The following is an 11,478-nucleotide window of genomic DNA, read 5'->3' as shown; positions in this document are numbered from 1 at the left end:
CAGGNATTGGAGAAAGCTTGCCCTGCCTATTCTGTGTAGGAGAAGGGGTTGGGGGGCAAGAGCATAAGACAGGAAACTAGGTAGGGGAGCACAGCACCAGTCTAAATAAGAAGTGACGGGGTCTAGAGTAGGGTAGAGGTAGTAACAGGTGGATACGAGATGTAATGGAGTTGGGGGGGGGTGGCAGTAAACACTGCATCCAGGATGCTGCTATCATTTATGGGGTCAGAAGCAAGAGGACAAATGGAAGACCCTATTCCCATTCTTTTCCCATCCCTTGCTCCAGCCCACACTGGAAGGGGCTTCTGATGCTCCGCTGTAGACTCCTGAGCCCACTAGTCCAAGCTGCATCCACAGCACCTGCCACAGCCAGGATCCGCCTTTGGGAAGAGGTACCTGGAGAAGAAACCCACTCAGGCCTTGTTGGGAGGAGGAAGTACTAGGGGCCTGGGTTTCTTCAGTGTGGTCTCAGGGGAAGGAAGTGGGCTTTGGGGGGCCATGTCCCCTCAGCTCTGTGGACTTTTTGCCCTGTGAAGGGGTCAGAGGGAGGAGGGCAAGAGTGAGGACCTGATGCTCAGTGCTACTTAAGGCAGTACTGATTGCATATAGTTAAAATTAACTTTGAAAAGTCTCATAGATCATCTATAAAGCATAGTACTGTATGTTTTATGTGTATGACCCTATATCATTGTTTTCTAATTTTTCCTTGTCCATGTTTCTCTATGTCTCTCAGTTAATTTCATCCTACATGACATTGATGGAGTCATCAACACCCACTTCCCTAGCTATTGGAACAATATATTTCCTTTCTTTATGACAGGTAAATCCTTGAAAGCATTCATAGCTGTTCCACACACTGGCTTTTAGGCTTGATGGCATGTCTTGCCTGCTTAAGTTAATGCATCTATAAGATGAGTCCCTGTATATTTTGGAAAATAAGAGGATTTAGAATAATAGTTGAAATAGAGGGTGGAAAATTTAGGACTGATGCTGGATTTCCAGCCTGAGCAACTGGTTTAACAGTGATGCTATTTACTGAGCTGGGAAAGACCAGGGGAAGAACGGGTATAGATATATTGTAATTCATTGATCTGACTCCCTCTTGTTGGACATTTAGGTTAGTTGCAATATTCTTTCATTAGGAACAATACTCTGATTTGTGGCAAAATCTTTTTGCACATCTTTAATTTCTAAATAGAGAATTAACTTGATTAAACGATGTGCACACTTTAGATTTTTAATGCACATTGCCAAATAACTTTTAAAACAGCTGTTTCCTCACACTGTTAACTTTAGGGCAGATTTTGAACACTGAAGTTCTGAGCCTCCCTCCCTCTTTCCTTCTCTCCCTCCCACTTTTCCTTTGTCCACTCAATAAGTAAACTTTGTTGAGTACCTACTATGTCCCACACAGGCCCTGAGATAAACCTAGCTTTGTTCCTTGTTGGGGCTTGGGAGAAGACTGGGGAGAAGGAAAAGCTATGGAAGACTCCAGAATTTTGAATTGGGTGACTTGGATATTCTGCCCCAAACTTCTTCTTTAGCTCTGGATAGCAATTTAAATAAGTTAAAATTCCTTTTTCATTTAGATTGGTGATGGCACTCTAAGAGTTTTGGGGGAAAATGTTTACCTTTGTGCAGACCACAAATAGGACACTGAGACCAGACTTTGCCCCCAAGGAACTATAATTGGGAGTATTATTTCACAATGAGCTTTTAAAATACGATACAAATTTTACTCTTGGCCGGTGGCCGCATCACCTCACCAGGACTTGAGGCAGGATTGCCCTAGCAAGGAGTCTGTGTCATGGCAGGTGACAGAGAAGGATGGAGCAGGATACCCTAGATCAGGGCATGAGGCCCTTTGTGCACACTAGGACCAGCCCCTAAACTCTTGATTTAAAGTACATTTCCTACTACCTGGCTTGAGCACCTAAGTTGCTAGATTTGACTTTGAGTTTGAGTTAAAAGAGGTGCTGGCGGACGTCCTTATGTTTGTTACTCAGATAGGAAGGTCCAACTCAACAGCACCATCTTGTCTCCTCTCAGCTGGCACCTAGTAAAAGATTTCAGCATGCACACACTGCATTTAATGCTAGTTATTGGAAGACTTGGGCCCTATACAAGGCTGGGAAGTAATAAGAACATACCCAGGCACCAAAGGAATTATAAGGAGATAACTGGAGTATTATGAATCTAAAGAAAGACTGGATTATGAGTGTTTATCTCTCTTGTGAACATGAGCTATTATATAAACCCCCATAATCCAGAGTTCTGCTAATGACTGTAGCTCGAACACTTTAGTAACCTGCTAGAGGTCCTCTGATCTGAGTCATTGTGTTCTCATCTTTAAAATGGGAACTGGGGGCACCTGGCTGGCTCAGTCGGTAGAGCATGTGACTCTTGATCTCAAGGTTGTGCATTCAAGCCCCACATTGGGTGTAGAGACTACTTAAAAATGAAATCTTTAAAAATAAATAAATAAATAAATAAAATGGGAACAATTCAATGCCTCATGATTCCTATAAGGATTTAAAGAGATAATCCACATAAAGACCACTACAGTAACTTTCACTTAGTAAGTGTTCAGTAAATGGTGGCTGTTCCTGAAACAATGTACACCATACTAGCACATCTGATTCATAAAATATTAATGCATCTTATTTATCAGACCATGTATTTGAAAACCAGAGGAACCATTCCCAGGTATGATTTTTTAAAGGCTCAACATCTTAAAATATATGATTTTTTAAAGGCTCAACATCTTAAAATATATGATGTGGTTACACCTCTGGAACTCTAGATACTTGTTAGTTCATTCAACATCTGCTGAACACTTCTTATGCACCAAAATTATGCTATCTATATGGATAGCCTTTGAATGAGTCTTTGCAGTTCTTTGCTTGCTGGGATATCAAAGCAACCCAAAAGAAGATCTATCTAGACTGTGCTATTTAAATAAATATTATATTGCCTGTAATCAGCTCAACTTTGCAGACTTCCTTACTTTGGAAGAAAAGAAAGAGATGTATACAAAAGGAATGTGTGACTCCCAGTGAAAGGAAAGAGTCTCTGTAACTCCACTCTTAACTCCCCCATGCACACATATCTGTCTCCAGAACAAACTAAGAATCTCGAGATAACATTAATTTTCTATTTCCTATAGGAGGCCAACCTTTTGTAAATAATAGAAATTACAGATAACCATGACCTTTATTTAATCAAGTCCTATGACTTGACTCTAACAAGAAGTTAAACAGGACATTTGGTGTCTCCCCTCTCTTCCTGCCACAATGTTGGAGTGCTGCAGGCAGCAGGATGCTTTCCATCCAGACCAAGGGAATCCCGGATTGGATGGGCTCTGGGGACTGTGGCATTTGTCCTGAATACTAGCAGAGAGAAGAGACCTCTGAGCAAATGATTGACAGGTTTCAGAAAGCACGAGCACCAGCTGTTTCAAAAGACAGAGGAGAGAGTACTATGGAAGGTGCAAAACACCAGATTCTGCTCTCCAACTGTCAGAGCAGGTGGCGTGGAAACAGGCTGCCTTCTACGAGGACTCCTAACCTGGTTAGAAGGTAGGGATTACTAAATTAATTTTTACTGATAATTAGCATTTGGGTGTCTCTGTAAGTTAGGAGTTCCAGAGCAAACAAGATGCTTCCTGGAATATAGTTCAAAGCTTTTAAATCCCAGCTTGGGGCATATGGTCTGTCCAAAGGCTCTTTCTCCTGACTCATGTATTTCCTGAAAGTTACTCTCTTTGTAAAACTATAGTGAAAGCACCATCTCCTTTCCAACCCTTTGAGCTTATTAAACACGAAAATTAAAATTGCCCTGAACATACTTTAAAATCCTTCAAGTACAAATAAAGCAGAGTAATGTTCGAGTGCCGTTGTTATCTCCCCACGGCGTCACCAGCTTTGGGTACAGCCGACCTTGGGCAGGCGTTTATATGGTTTATATTAATGCTGTTGGGGAGTACTCAAGCTGTGCAAACCAGCACATCTCCTACCACGCGTCCGTGTGCCGACATTAGGGTTCCTCAGCTTCCGCGTCTTTTTCCTTTGTGGCTTTTCAATCTTTTGTCACTTGGCCTTCTTTTGATTGTCATGCCCACTGCCAAACTTTGTTTAGGCACAATTTGCCAATATCTCAGCATTTCCAGGACATTAAGAGTAGGTGAGTACAATAGAACAGACTATATACAATTTGGGGGAACTGTCCCCACAAATGTTATCTCTTTAAGTCAAAGATTAACTTTGGACCAAATCTTTGAGAGTAATGTCCTTTAGGCTGTTGACTTGCCTAGCAAACAAGCACCCTCAGTGTGTTAGGTAATACCTGTTAATAAGAAAGTCACTCTTGGGCTTGAGTGGCTAAGAGACCCTCTCCTGATTTGGGGTCGGGCCAGTCAGGCACAAGCTCTTATCTGTGCAGATGGGGCAGCCCCACCCATGGGTCAAGAAAGCCTGGCTTGGGGATCACATCAGAGTTATGGACAGTGTCCAGCAGTGAGCAAATATTGACAGAACTGGATTCCTCTCGGGACAGCTGGTTAATGACCATCAGACTCCATACTTGAAAGAGCTCACACTCTTTACAGAGAGATTGGGACAGAAAATCTGTAAGCTAAGAAAAGGTCTCTTATTTAATTAACCTGTTTCAGAGGTAGACCCCATAGAACAGCACAGAACAGCATGAACTAATAGCCAGTTACCACTGTTGCAGTCTGAATGCTGTGTGCTTCCTGGTCTTTTGATGATTCATTGGTATTGAGGGAAGGAGAGAAAAAAGGGAAAGGAGCTAACATTTATTAAGAACCTGCTGTGTTTTGGGCACTGGTCTCAGTCATTTTATACATATTTTTCTCACTCAGTCCTCAAGAGAAGGTGTTATTAGCTCCTGTGCCCAGGTAAAAAAGAGGAAAAGCTAAGTGACTTGACAACATAATGGCAGGGAGGAGGCAAGATTCAAATTCAAGTCCATCAGTTTCCAGGTCCATGCTTTTTCTGCTAGACCAGGCCAAATGTGTAAAGATATGCACGGTGTGGCTGAAGATGGAGCAGAAGGGAAGAGGGAGAGACAAAGAGATTCTGTTTGTCCATCTTTCATGAGGAAAGGTGTTGATTCTGTAGCATGAACAAAAGCGGAGCACCTTACACTGTTGTGAAAAGCAACATGGAAATATATCCACTAACACTTAGTATTTTGTTAAAGACTTTATTTATTCATTTGCAAGAGAGAGAGAGAACAAGAGCGAGAGAGTGCACAAGCAGCGGGAGGGGCAGGAGAGGGAGAAGCAGGCTCCCTTCTGAGCAGGGCACTCCAAGTGAGGCTGGATCCCAGAACTCTGGGATCATGACCTAAGCCGAAGGCAGATGCTTAATCCACTGAGCCACCCAGGCACCCTGATCCTTAATATCTTTAAAAGGTGAAAAATTATGCACAAAATAATGAATCCGTTTATTTCCTGCCTCTGGCTCTGAATATGAACCGCTGTTAGCTTTTGGTCCTGGCATGAATACCTGTGGGATTTTCCTGGGTGTTTGTGATAGGCAAAGTTCATGGAGAGTCCTGTAAGGACAGGAAGAGAAGGCAGTGCAGATGCTCTGAAATGAAAGGCACAGATGGGGGGCTTAGATGGCTCAGTCTGTTAAGCATCAACCTTAGGTTTTTGCTGGGATCATGACCTCAAGCTCCACACCCAGCGTGGAGTCTGCTTGAGATTCTTTCCCTCTTCCTCTCCCTCTGCCCCTCTCCCCTCTTGCATTCTCTCTAAAACAAACAAACAAATAAACAAATAAGTAAAATCTATCTTTAAAAAAAAAGGTGCAGAAATCCAGCTTGGCCACATACCTACATAAAAAGAACCCCGTGTTAAAAGACACAGGTCAAATCTAATTATCAGAATACTAAGAGACTTTCCAAAAGGACTGGAACTTTTTGTGTTGAATCTGCACAAAATTCTCAACTACTACATATAATCTCAATCAGGAATTTGCACTCAGATTTGACTAGTTAGTTACAAAGGAAGTCCTGTACTTACTGCATTGGTAGTCCAATGAAATAAATAATTTGATAAAAAGTAAATCTTAAATTTAAACTTTTCAGTGGTTGCTTACACCTACAGGATGAAATCTAAGCTTCTTGGCAGGTGGATGAGGCCTGGCCTGCTTCCTTGGCCCCATCACCCTCACTTGCAGCCTCATACTTCACAAGAGCAAATTCTTTGGAGGCTACCCCTATCCCAGTGTGGACACCCCAGATAGCATTTCACAACTCTATGTTTTAGCACATACCTGTCTCTATTCTGGTAACTTCTGCCCTGGGAATGTCAATGTAGGATTTGGAAGAAGGACTTTTTCCCAGGCTTCATCTTATTCCTGGATTCCATCTCTATCCCCTTGCTGCTTCTACATGTCACACACTCTTCCATGGCCCTGACCACACCCGCCCCCTCTCCACCCCTGAACTGTGAGCTCCCTGAGAGGAGGGCTGGCATAGAGTAGGTGTGCAGTAGGGAAAGGAATCAATTGCTAAGATATCTTGAAACATTTTTTCTTTATCTTTCTTGGAGTCTTCAATGAGAGATAAATGTTGGCTTCTCCTTATTTCCCTCAAACAACCACAAAGAATAAGTTCCCTAGTTGAAGTTTCAGTAAACCCTTGCAGAGGACATCCAAAAGTTGTCAATGTTTCATATGAGCATGAGATAAGAATATTTGTTCTAAGAAACATATAAGATAATTGAAGGACAATATTCTTCAAGAATCTATTGATTCTACCCAAAGCTAGTGAAAAGAGGATAGAAATGTGAAAACAGGTGTCCCCCCCCAATACCTGGGGCTTTGGGTATATTATTCATTGCTGTTAGAATTCAAACACTAGAATGCAGCACCCACAGTATTGTGGGCCCCATAAGAGAAAACAATTCTATAGTCTGAAGGGGTTGAACGTTTGCTAATTGTTGTGTCAACCAGCAGGTGTCGTCAGAGACAAGTGTTTCTGCGATGGCTGCCTTCTCGAGGATGACCACCCCAAATCCTGCTCCAGCTGGAATTCCTGATGCTCTCTAAGGTCCCATCCCTCTGTGGAAGCTTCAACAGGAACAGCCAATACACAGGCCCGTGGTTCTAAAGTTTATTACCCTGGAGAGTCACTTGGAGGGCAGGGATCGTTAAAATGCAGATTCCTGAGCCCCAGCTGCAGAGATCTGATTCAGTAGGTATGGAGTAGGGCCTTGAATAAACAATTTCCATTTTAAGCACCACCTTTTTATCCTCCCTCAACCCTCCATTGTGAGGCGCTTTGAGAAACACTGATTTGCACCCGCACAGACCATAGGATATCATCGCACAGCCCTGACTGGGAGATAGGCTGGAAAGGGACTCATTTGTTCGTTCATTCACCAAACATCTACTGAGCCCTGACAGCTCACCAGTCACCCCCTGGGTGCCTTCACAAAGTCAGGCAGCACATCCTCAGGCTTGAGATCACCACTGAGGGATCTGACATAGCACTCAGTAAAGACTGGAACTATCTTTTCTTATATTTACCCCATCAAAGAACCTGGCTTCCATCATGAGAGGAAAAAAGTCCTCCTTTCCCTTAAAAAACACTCCCATGTTTACAGAAATTCTGCCAATAAACTGATCCCTAATGGTTAGTTTACAAGACATATAGTCAAAAAGGAATCTTGTTACCAAGATCCATTCTTTAAAACACAGACAATAATATATCCATTATTTTAAAACAAGGACAAAAATAATAAACCCATTAGTATCTGAAAATCAAAATGCTGCTGAGCATAGGTTCTACTGTCATGTTAACTTTGCAAATCGAAGATAAATAAAAACCCTAGTAGTAAAGGAACGGGATAAATTACATTACCACAAAGAAAACATAAACTAAAATTCCATTAGAAACTTAAAATTGGCATGATGTGGTTACCCGGGGGTGTTCAGGGAGAGTGCTTTTTTAGAAACTAATGGAAAGTGTGTATTCCAGTGCAGTCTATAGCTGAAACCCACCATCTGTTCAGTGACCAACACTTTAAATACCCTGAGCCCACTTATTTTTATTTTTAACTACCTTTCTGACTTTTGAAAAGTTTTTGCTCTAGAATGGACTTTTAAAGTTCATTGAGTCCAACTTCTCACTCCACACTCAATCCTGCTTTACAACATTGCAGCTGCAAGAGTCCTTCCCAGCCTCTGTATGCATTCCTCAGGGTCAAGGGGATCACTTCCTTCCCTGGAGCTCAGTCCATCTTAGGAATGTTCCAGTTTTTAGGAACTTTCTCCTCACATCCTGACAGGCAGGAAAAGCCAGTGACTCCACAGGAGGGCCTTCCCTGACCCCTCCAAGTTAGCATGGTGCCTGGGATAGGACTAAGCCGTCACCTGCATGGTCAAGAAACCTGTTACAGTGGCCTAAACAAGGAAGGCGCTCATCTTTCTTATCCAACAGGAAGCCCAGAAGACAGCAAGCCCAAATGAAGGATGTGAGGACGTCCTCCAGGGGCTAGGCTCCTTCTGTCTTTCTGCTCTGCCAGCTTTCAGCGTGGTTCTTTCTCCTGTTTGTAAGATTACTGCTGCTTCTCCACGCATCGCATCCGCATTCCAGGTAGGCAGAGGCTGGGGAAAACCAGGAGCTTGGAAGGCACCTATATTGACAAGGCAACACTTGGAATTCCCCCTTATAGTTCACCTCCTATCTTGTTGGCAAGAACTATGTCACATGATCACCTCAAACTTCAGTATGAGAAGGTGGGTGTTTTCTTTGGGCGCTTTGTTGACCAGAATATCTGGGTTAAACTCCTGAGGAAGAAGGGCAGAACAGATATTGGGTAGGGTAATTAGCAGTCACTGCCAGAGCCTGATGGTAATAGATGATTAACATGTGAATTGGCTGATAAAATCTGTCTTTCTAACCATTAGAACCCTTCAGGGGCTTAGGACAAGATTATAGAAACTCTTCTTTCTCTGGAACATCCCTTCAGATAATTGAATACAGTGATCGTTTCTTTTCACTTTCCCCACCCCCAGATGTCTCTTTTCCAAGTACATGTCTTTTGCAGACTTGTCTTTGAAAACACTCCCATTTGTTTATATTCCAGGTGCAGACTGACCTATAAAAATGAATGCAGAGTCATCGCCTTCTTCCTGCTGTACACCATGCTATTTAACTGAGCCCCAAATCCCTTGAACTGAAACATCCCACCGTCAATTTATACAGAGCATGCCTTGAACTCTGATGCTTGTGGGGAAGAGGTAGGGCAATGGGGACACACACCACTGAATATATACCCTGTGAAAGCCACTCTGCCATATCCCTTATTAGACATTCCATTCAGAAGACCCCAAGGCCATATCAACCTCATTCAGGCCATTGCAAGGCTGGTTTTATGGACCCAAGGAAGTACTTCACATAATCATTGCTAAACTCCATGCTGCCAGATTTAGTCCATTGCTCCTGAGCTCTGCTAATGTTACCCAATGAACTACACAGCTAGCATTTTTAGCTCTAAGTCACCTTAAAATATGATCTATCTTTAGTATTAGTTAGGATTGTGTTCAGGTATAATGGGGAAAAAAAAACCCAACCAAGTAACAGTTACTGACATAGAACAAGTTTATTCAAGAAGTGTGGAGGTTGGCGGTGCCTGGGTGGCTCAGTTGGTTAATAATCTGACTTGATTTCAGCTCAGGTCAGAATCTCAGGGTCATAAGATCAAGCCCCATGTCGGGCTCCATGCTGGTCAAGAAGCCTGCTTAAGATTCTCTTTCTCTCTTTCCCTGTGCCCCTCCACCCCCAACCCCTGACTCACTTGCTCTCTCTCTCTCTCTCTCAAAAAAAAAAAAAAAAGTCTGGAGGTTGTCAGCCCAGGGTTGATATGACGTGCCAAAGTATCAGGGATGCAGGCACCTTCTACCTTGTTACTCTATTATGAAGTTCTGCCAGTTTCAAGGTCACTGCCTTGTCCAGGATGGCTGCTGGACTTCTAGACATCATGTCTGAATTCCAGCCAGCAAGGAAGAGGAAATCAAGGAAGAGGCAATGGCCCTTCCTTTTACACATTTCCTGGTAATTACATGTCATTTCCACTTACATCCCACTGGCCAGAACTGAGTCACATAGTCATAACTTAGCTGCAAGGGTGGATGGGAAATGTAGTCTTTGTTCAGAATGGCTATATGTCCATCTAAAAATCAGGTAAATGTCACCATTAAAGACTGAAAGGATATGGGGGACAATTTGTAGTCTTGGCTAATCTTTTCCTTTCCTTTCCTTCCTTCCTTCCTTCCTTCCTTCCTTCCTTCCTTCCTTCCTTCCTTCCCTCCATCCCTCCTTCTTTTCTTTCCTTTTCTCTTTTCTTTTCTTTTCTTTTTTTTAAGTAAGCTCCAAGCCCAACATGGGGCTTGAACTCACAAACCCAACATCGAGAGTCACATGCTCTACCAGCTGAGCCAGCCAGGCACCTGTCTTTCCACTTCTTCATCTACATCAGTGGCAAAAATATTAACTGTCCAAGACTAAGGCCAAAGACCAAGAACAAGAGTTAATATTTACTGAACATTCACTATGTGCCAGGAACTGCTCTATGCATTTTACATGTAATAATGTCGTTAATAATCATAAAAACACTCTTACGTTGGACACTATTACTCTACTACATAGGTGGAAAAACAGAGCCCTAGAGAGGCTGAAGCCCAAGATCATCTGGCTCCTAAAGGACACAGGTGTGCTTGAATTGGAGCTCACGCTCCTAATTAATCACTGTAATGCATTGCTTTAGGGCAATGTGTGAGAAATATAAACTTCTGTCTTATTTCAGCAACTGTTATTTTGGGGGTTTTTGTTACTCACATCTGGCGTCTGCCTCCTCTCTCCCTTGGGTTGAAATTAATTAGCAAGCCTTAGGTTTGGTCCTTCAATTAAAGACTATTCCACCCATATTTCTTCTCAGGTCTGCTTAGCTCCTAAGATCCTTGGCTTTTATAATTTAGATAAACAGGAAGGACTCCCAGAACCAGGCTAATGCGGAAGAAAAATGGGAGATATGACCTGAATGCAGAGAGCAGGTGTGGCAGCCCAGCAAACACATCACAGCAGTATGGAGTGCTTTCGTGTGGCAAACAAAGTTCAAGGACTTTGGAGTAAAAAAGACCTCAGGTTGAATCCTGGATCTGCCATTTGTCAACAGAAAAACTCCTTAACCTCTTTGTCTCTCAGTTTGCTCCGTCAGACCTACTTTGCACATTTGTGGTGAGCAGTCAAATGCATATACATGCGTGCACAAGCACACAGCTCCAAACCACATAGCACAGAATTAGGCACCCGGCAGGCACTCCTTGCTTTACGACTTTGATGAAGACTAGTGAAACTCCAATGCACTGTTGGAGCTCCAGGCATCCTTGAAGGAGAAAGAAATGTGAAAGATTAAAGGTTGAAAAGATAGTGAGGAAAAGAAAT

At 42.8% G+C, this 11,478-nt stretch overlaps 1 long non-coding RNA gene across 2 annotated transcripts; it reads left to right on the top strand.

The window, feature by feature from the left end:
• Window positions 1-3,477: 3,477 nt before the first annotated feature.
• Window positions 3,478-10,328, top strand: LOC117802995. Of its 2 annotated transcripts, none has more exons than XR_004626525.1 (4): window positions 3,478-3,578; window positions 6,987-7,228; window positions 8,473-8,628; window positions 9,122-10,328. It is a non-coding gene; the product is annotated as an uncharacterized LOC117802995 (long non-coding RNA). The 2 variants fall into 2 exon arrangements; XR_004626524.1 differs by having other exon boundaries at window positions 6,984-7,228.
• Window positions 10,329-11,478: the final 1,150 nt, after the last annotated feature.

This window comes from Ailuropoda melanoleuca, chromosome 7, assembly GCF_002007445.2.
Source record: "Ailuropoda melanoleuca isolate Jingjing chromosome 7, ASM200744v2, whole genome shotgun sequence".
In the NCBI taxonomy this organism is placed as follows: domain Eukaryota; kingdom Metazoa; phylum Chordata; class Mammalia; order Carnivora; family Ursidae; genus Ailuropoda; species Ailuropoda melanoleuca.
This window is presented reverse-complemented; position numbering and strand designations above follow the sequence as displayed.